Genomic DNA, 8,844 nt, shown 5'->3' on the forward strand with positions numbered 1-8,844 from the left:
CATTGTATGCTGTAGCGTTAAGATTTCCCTTCACTGGAACTAAGGGGCCTAGCCCGAACCATGAAAAACAGCCCAAGGCCATTATTCCTCATCCACCAAACTTTACAGTTGGCACTATGTATTCGGGCAGATAGCATTCTCCCGGCATCCGTCAAACCCAGATTCGTCCGTCGGACTGCCAGATGGTGAAGTGTGATTCATCACTCCAGAGAACACATTTTCACTGCTCCAGAGTCCAATGTGGGTTACGTTACACTTGCCGCATTGGCGACGCACTTGTATCAAAATGCATTACTCCAAAATGTATCTGTCTTCTGCAGGTTGTTGTCTAACCAGTGACGCATTTAAAAACATATAGAGTATCTCCAGTTTCTTTTTTTTTGTGTTAGTTTCAACAGCGTATACAACCTAATTTTCCCCCCTTAATCGATTTCAGTGATTTATTGCCACTTGTCAAACAAGGGTTTTTGGTGTGTAGATAAGGTGTTTGTTTAAAAAAACATAAACATATAAGTAATATGATTACTATTGTTGCACGAGCATGTGTAGATGGTACATTTTATGTTTAGATTTCACTATATCACAAACTGTTTCTGCATATTGGTTGAGTTGGACAAGTTAACTGTGTTTTAGCATTGAGCTATTCATCAAAATGTCTTGTCAACACAAAGCAGCCACAGCATTTAGGAATATAAATTTAGCTTTCAACATTAATTTCCATTGGTATTGAACTTAATCAGGTAAAAACTGCTGAATGACTCCAACAATGTGCTGCAGTTGATTTTATTTTGATGATATCAAAAATCAACAAAACTGGTTTGCCCTGCCCAATAAGGGGCCGGCTGAGCTGATAGGCTTGATCCGTGAGACACATTTGACAGAAGTACCAAACTATTTTTTAATGTTCTGGTATCAAAAAAGTACAGAGGTTTCGGTATACCGTGCAACACTGTGTGTGCGTCTTGCTAGCTGTCACTCAAATGACAACAGGTTGAAGTTCATTGGCTGCAACTCAAATTGCTAGGGAGCTGGCCCACGTGGGGGTAAATGTATGGAAAATCACGCTGCACAGCATCCAGAAAACAGTTGCTTTCAAACTAGGGATTTCGGGGCTAATTGAGGTAAGACAGTCATTCTGCTCATAGATGATACATGTATGAACTACAGTCGAGGCCAAAAGTTTTGAGAATGACACAAATATAAATTTTCACAAAGCCTGCTGCCTCAGTTTGTATGACGTGAATTTGCATATACTCCAGAATGTTATGAAGAGTGATCAGATGAATTGCAATTAATTGCAAAGTCTCTCTTTGTCATGCATATGAACTGAATCCCAAAAAACATTTCCACTACATTTCAGCCCTGCCACAAAAGGACCAGCTGACATCATGTCAGTGATTCTCTCTTTAACTCAGGTGTGAGTGTTGACAAGGACAAGGCTGGAGATCACTCTGTCATGCTGATTGAGTTCGAATAACAGACTGGAAGCTTCAAAAGGAGGGTGGTGCTTGGAATCATTGTTCTTCCTCTGTCAGCCATGGTTACATGCAAGGAAACATGTGCTGTCATCATTGCTTTGCACAAAAAGGGCTTCACAGGCAAGGACATTTATCGGATCATCAAGAACTTCAAAGAGAGCAGTTCAATTGTTGTGAAAAAGGCTTCAGGGCGCCCAAGAAAGTCCAGCAAGGGCCAGGACCGTCTCCTAAAGTTGATTCAGCTGTGGTATCGGGGCACCACCAGTACAAATCTTGATCAGGAATGGCAGCAGGCAGGTGTGAGTGCATCTGCACGCACAGTGAGGTGAATACTTTTGGAGGATGGCCTGGTGTTAAGAAGGGCAGCAAAGAAGCCCCTTCTCTCCAGGAAAAACATCAGGGACAGACTGATATTCTGCAAAAGGTACAGGGATTGGACTGATGAGGACTGGGGTAAAGTAATTTTCTCTGATGAATCCCCTTTCCGATTGTTTGGGGCATCCGGAAAAAAGCTTGTCCAGAGAAGACAAGGAGAGCGCTACCATCAGTCCTGTGTCATACTAACAGTAAAGCATCCTGAGACCATTCATGTTTGCTTCTCAGCCAAGGGAGTGGGCTCACTCACAATTTTGCCTAAGAACACAGCCATGACTAAAGAATGGTACCAACACATCCTCCGAGAGCAACTTCTCCCAACCATCCAGGAACAGTTTGGTGACGAACAATGCCTTTTCCAGCATGATGGAGCACCTTGCCATCAGGAAAAAGTGATAACTAAGTAGCTTGGGGAACAAAACATTGATATTTTGGGTCCATGGCCAGGAAACTCCCCAGAACCTGTGGTCAATCCTCAAGAGGCGGGTGGACAAACAAAAACCCACAAATTCTGACCAACTCCAAGCATTGATTATGAAAGAATGGCTGCCATCAGTCAGGATGTGGCCCAGAAGTTAATTGACAGCATGCCAGGGCGGATTGCAGAGGTCTTGAAAAAGAAGGGTCAACATTGCAAATATTGACTTTTTGCATCAACTTCATGTGATTGTCAATAAAAGCCTTTGACACTTATGAAATGCTTGTAATTATACTTCAGTATTCCATAGTAACATCTGACAAAAATATCTAGACACTGAAGCAGCAAACTTTGTGGAAATTAATATTTGTGTCACTCTCAAAACTTTTGGCCACAACTGTACACAGTGACACCTCCATCCAAAAGTGGGAGGTTGCAAAAATTCTTACTTGTCGCCAAAGTACCGGAGCATGTCTTCAAAGGCTGTAAATTGTCTTCCTTCCAACCAACGCATTCTCTTTGTCATGTCCCTAGGTGGTGACCATGGTAGGGGTGGCCCAGGCATGCGCGGGCGTGGAGGAATGGACCATGGAGGCAGGGGTGGTGATCGTGGAGGTGGATTCAGAGGACGTGGTGGCATGAAAAGAGGAGGCTTCGGAGGCAGGGGCCATGGTGGCCCTCCCATGGATGACATGGGCGGCTGAGGCAGGGTGGGTATGGGACACTCCGGCAAGTTGGTGGAAATTAAGTGAGTAAAGAATTATCCACATCCTCAGCTAGCTCCCATCAAACAAGCCAGCTTCTAATGGACACTTGGGCTTCTCACATTTAACCCCCCCATAGAGTTTTGAATGTTTTGTATGGCATTGATAGCACTGTAAGCAGTCCTGACTCAATTGCACAGTTGTGAACAAAAAGGAAAATACAAAATAGGTTCAGAAAGATGTAGGTTAATAAATTGGACAAATGTGTTAACAGAGATGTTTATTCCCTCTCCAGGGGAGACCATTGCCAGGACAGCAGAGACTGTCCCTACTGAAGGATGAAACGCTTGCATAAATTCTCATGTCATACAGGTTAAAACATTTTTTAAACCTTTTCAACTTGTAACTCAATATTTATAAATGGTTAATGGTGAGAATTTGATGTCTTGGTAGATAAACATCAGCAACCTTTTTATTTTATACCAGTAGTGTTATTTTAAAATTTTGGGGATTCTGGTTGAACATTTTGTGAACTGGTGGCAAATACATGCAGTCTCATGTACAGATAAATTGTGGGAGATTAGTTTTTGTGAAACCTTGTGATAAGCAAATGTTTTTTAAACCTTTTATGCCCTCCCTTCTCTGACAATGTTGAATAAAAAAAAGTAAAATGTAGTCACTGGTTTTATCTTTTATCGGAAAAGGATGGGTCGGTATTACTGGTTTAGTAATGGAATTATAATTTTTTTCACTCAAGATTTAATGGAATATTGTGGATTAACTGGTTATGAGCTCTCTATGGACTGAATGTGTGATAGTTATGCAGAATTTATGCAGAACCTGGTCTCAGTGCATTTCGTTTTATTATGTTTTAAATCCGGGCCACTCCATTTAGTATGATATGTTGCAATTGGTACACTTAAATAAGACTGATGGTTAATGGGTGGGCGTATAACGTGAACATCTAGCAACACAAAGCTTGTGAGATTGAACCTCATCACGGACAACTTTAGCATTTGTGCTAATTAGCAACTTTTCAACTACTTTCGAGCTACTTTGGCACTACTTAGCATGTTAGCTAACCTTAACCTTTTTAGCTATCCCGAACCTTAACCATTTAACCTAACTCCTAAACTTAACCCTAACCCGTAGCAACCTAGCTAGAAATCAGAACATATTGTACATTTTGCAAATTCATAAAATATTGTATGTTTTGCATTTTCGTAACACATAATACGAATTTTAATTCGGAACATATCATACGGAATGAGTGATGAACATCCACAAATGAATACATACCATACAAAACTTAACATATCATACGAAACGGAAGACACATTTCAGTTGAATGCATTCAGTTGTACAACTGACTAGGTACCCCCTTTCCCTTTCTCTTTGAAGTGGAGTGTCCCTGATTTTACGTAAAGAATAATATGAAATGCTCTGAGACCAGGTTGGGATCCTAGGCATATTACTCAAATGAGTTGTAGGCTACATATATTGATTCCTCTTATCCTATGGCGACATCATGCTTCATACACTGGAAATGCAATAAAGCATTCTTGTCATGGTTGATTTTCTTCATTTGAAGCAATGAATGCAGTATCCTTAATTTTGCCGAAATGTGACTGGAATTGAGTTGTTTATCACACAGCTTAATTTAGGTTGGAATTTTTATTATACCAGTGTTTGACATACAACTCCAAGATTTTTGCAGTCGACTCCGACTCCTGTGACTGGAGTCGAAAGGAGTCTACTTGTCACGTTCTGACCTTAGTTCTTTTATTATGTCTTTGTTTTAGTACGGTCAGGGCGTGAGTTGGGTGGGCTGTCTATGTTCCTTTTCCTATATTTTGGGATTTCTGTGTTTGGCCTGGTATGGTTCTCAATCAGAGGCAGCTGTTTATCATTGTCCCTGATTGAGAAACATATTTAGGTAGGCTGGTTTCACTTTTGAGTTGTGGGTGATTATTTTCTGTTCTGTGTTTGTATTTCACCTTACAGGTCTGTTTCTTTCACTCTCTTTGTTGTTTTGTTATTCAGTGTTCAGTTGATATATTAAATATTAACATGGACACATACCACGCTGCATTTTGGTCCGATCTTGACTACTCTTCCTCAGATGACGAGGAGAACCGTTACTCTACTCTTGCTTGACTCCCAAAACACACCGAAAAGGATACATACACACCAAATCAAATTATTTGTCACATGCGCCACAACAGGTGTAGACCTTACCACGAAATGCTTACTTACAAGCCCAAAACCAAAAATAAGGTTCAAGAAATAGAGTTAAGAAGATATTTACTAAATAAACTAAAGTAATAAAAATGAAAAGCAACACAACATTAAATAACAAGGCTGTATGGAGTCAATGTGCGGGGGCACAGGTTAGTCGAGGCAATTTGTACATGAAGGTAGGGGTAAAGTGACGATGCATAGATAATAAACAGTAAGTAGCAGCAGTGTAAAAAATAAAGGGGGGGGGGATCAATGTAAATAGTCTGGGTTGCGATTTGGTTAATTGTTCAGCAGTCTTATAGCTTGGGGGGGTAGAAGATGTTAAGGAGCCTTTTGGACCTCGACTTGGCGCTCCGGTACCACTTGCCGTGCGGTAGTCTATGAATTGGGTGACTAGAGTCTTTGACATTTTTTGGGCCTTCCTCTGACACGTCTAGTATATCGGTCCTGCATGGCAGGAAGCTTGGCCCCAGTGATGTGGTGGGCCGTACGCACTACACTCTGTAGCACCTTATGATTGGATGCCAAGTAGTCAGGATGCTCTCAATGGTGCAGCTGTAGAACTTTTTGAGGATCTGGGGACCCATGCCAAATCTTTTTAGTCTCCTAAGGGGGAAAAGCTGTTGTTGTGCCCTCTTCACGACTGTCTTGGTGTGTTTGCACCATGATAGTTTGTTGGTGATGTGGACACCAAGGAACTTAAAACTCTCGAGCCGCTCCACTACAGCCCTGTTGATGTTAATGGGGGCCGTGTTCGGCCCTCCTTTTCCTGTAGTCCACGATCATCTCCTTTGTCTTGCTCACGTTGAGGGAGAGGTTGTTGTCCTGGCACCACACTGCCAGGTCTGTGACCTCCCTATAGGCTGTCTCATCGTTGTCTGTGATCACTGTTGTGTCGTCAGCAAACTTAATGATGGTGTTGGAGTCGTGCTTGGACACGCAGTTGTGGGTGAACATGGAGTACGGGAGGTGACTAAGCACGCACTCCTGAGAGGCGCCAGTTTTGACGATCAGCATGGCAGATGTGGTGTTACCTATCCTTACCACCCGGGGGTGGCCCGTCAGGAAGTCCATGATCCAGTTGCAGAGGGAGGTGTTTAGTCCCAGGGTCCTTAGCTTAGTGATGAGCATTGTGGGCACTATGGTGTTGAACGCTGAGCTGTAGTCCATGAACAGCATTCTCAGGTAGCTGTTCCGTTTGTCCAGGTGGGAAAGGACAGTGTGGAGTGCAATTGAGTGATAACTTCAGCAGTGATAAATTCATGAACTTCTTTAAGGAAAAGATAATGATCATTAGAAAGCAAATGACAGACTCCTCTTTAAATCTGCATATTCCTCCAAAGCTCAGTTGTCCTGAGTCTGCACAACTCTGCTGGGACCTAGTATCAAGGGAGACACTCAAGTTTTTTAATACTATATCTCTTGACACATTGATGAAAATAATCATGGCCTCTAAACCTTCAAGCTGCATACTGGACCCTATTCCAACTAAACTACTGAAAGAGCTGCTTCCTGTGCTTGGCCCTCCTATGTTGAACATAATAGACAGCTCTCTATCCACCGGATGTGTACTAAACTCACTAAAAGTGGCAGTAATAAAGCCTCTCTTGAAAAAGCCAAACCTTGACCCAATAAATATAAAAACTATCGGACTAAATCGAATCTCCCATTCCTCTCAAATTTTGGGAAAAATCTGTTGCTGACAAACAATGTATACAAAATGCTTCAGTCTGGTTTTAGACCCCATCATAGCACTGAAACTGCACATGCGAAGGTGGTAAATGACCTTTTAATGGTGTCAGACCGAGGCTCTGCATCTGTTCTCATGCTACTAGACCTTCGTGCTGCTTTTGATACCATCGATCACCACATTCTTTTGGAGAGATTGGAAACCCAAATTGGTCTACATGGACAAGTTCTGGCCTGGTTTAGATCTTATCTGTCGGAAACATATCAGTTTGTCTCTGTGGATGGTTTGTCCTCTGACAAATCAACTGTAAATTCCGGTGTTCCTCAAGGCTCCGTTTTAGGACGACTATTGTTTTCACTATATATTTTACCTATTGGTGATGTCATTCGGAAACATAATGTTAACTTTTACTGCTATGCGGACGACACATTTCGATGAAACATGGTTTAGCCCCAAAATTGCCCTCCCTGGAAGCCTGTGTTTCAGACATAAGGAAGTGGATGGCGGCAAATGTTCTACTTTTAAACTCGGACAAAACAGAGATGCTAGTTCTAGGTCCCAAGCAACAAAGAGATCTTCTGTTGAATCTGACAATTAATCGTGATGTCGTCTCGAATAAAACTGTGAAGGACCTCGGCGTTACTCTGGACCCTGATCTCTCTTTGAACGAACATATCAAGACTGTTTCAAGGACAGCTTTTTTCCATCTACGTAACATTGATAAAATCAGAAACTTTCTGTCCAAAAATTATGCAGGAAAATTAATCCATGCTTTTGTCACTTCTAGGTTAGACTACTGCAATGCTCTACTTTCCCGGCTACCCTGATAAAGCAATAAATAAACTTCAGTTAGTGCTAAACACGGCTACTTTGACTAAAACCAAAAAATGTGATCATACTACTCCAGTGCTAGCCTCTCTACACTGGCTTCCTGTTAAGGCAAGGGCTAATTTCAAGGTTTTACTGCTAACCTACAAAGCATTACATGGGCTTGCTCCTACCTATCTATCCGATTTGGTCCTGCCGTACATACCTACATATACGCTACGGTCACAAGACGCAGGCCCCCTTACTGTCCCTAGAATTTCTAAGCAAACAGCTGGAGGCAGGGCTTTCTCCTATAGAGCTCCATTTTTATGGAATGGTCTGCCTATCCATGTGAGAGGTGCAGACTCGGTCTCAACCTTTAAGTCTTTATTGAAGACTCATCTCTTCAGTAGGTCCTATGATTGAGTGTCTGGCCCAGGAGTGTGAAGGTGAACGGAAAGGCACTGGAGCAACGAACCGCCCTTGCTGTCTCTGCCTGGCCGGTTCCCCTCTCTCCACTGGGATTCTCTGCCTCAAACCCTATCACTGGCTTACTGGTGCTCCTAGGAGGGGTGCGTCCCTAGGAGGGGTGCGTCACTTGAATGGGTTGAGTCACTGACATGATCTTCCTGTCTGGGTTGGTTACCTGGCCTGATGACTCCTTGCTGTCCGCAGTCCACCTGGTCGTGCTGCTGCTCCAGTTTCAACTGTTCTGCCTGCGGCTATCAAACCCTGACCTGTTCACCGGACGTGCTACCTGTCCCAGACCTGCTGTTTTCAACTCTCTAGAGACAGCAGGAGCGGTAGAGATACTCTGAAAGATCGGCTATGAAAAGCCAACTGACATTTACTCCTGAGGTGCTGACCTGTTGCACCCTCTACAACCACTCTGATTATTATTATTTGACCCTGCTGGTCATCTATGAACATTTGAACATCTTGGCCATGTTCTGTCATAATCTCCACCCGGCACAGCCAGGAGAGGCCTGGCCACCCTTCATAGCCTGGTTCCTCTCTAGGTTTCTTCCTAGGTTCCGGCCTTTCTAGTGAGTTTTTCCTAGCCACCGTGCTTCTACACCTGCATTGCTTGCTTCTTTGGGGATTTAGGCTGGGTTTCTGTACATCACTTTG

This window comes from Oncorhynchus tshawytscha, linkage group LG20 (genome assembly GCF_018296145.1).
Source record: "Oncorhynchus tshawytscha isolate Ot180627B linkage group LG20, Otsh_v2.0, whole genome shotgun sequence".
NCBI classification, from domain to species: Eukaryota; Metazoa; Chordata; class Actinopteri; order Salmoniformes; family Salmonidae; genus Oncorhynchus; species Oncorhynchus tshawytscha.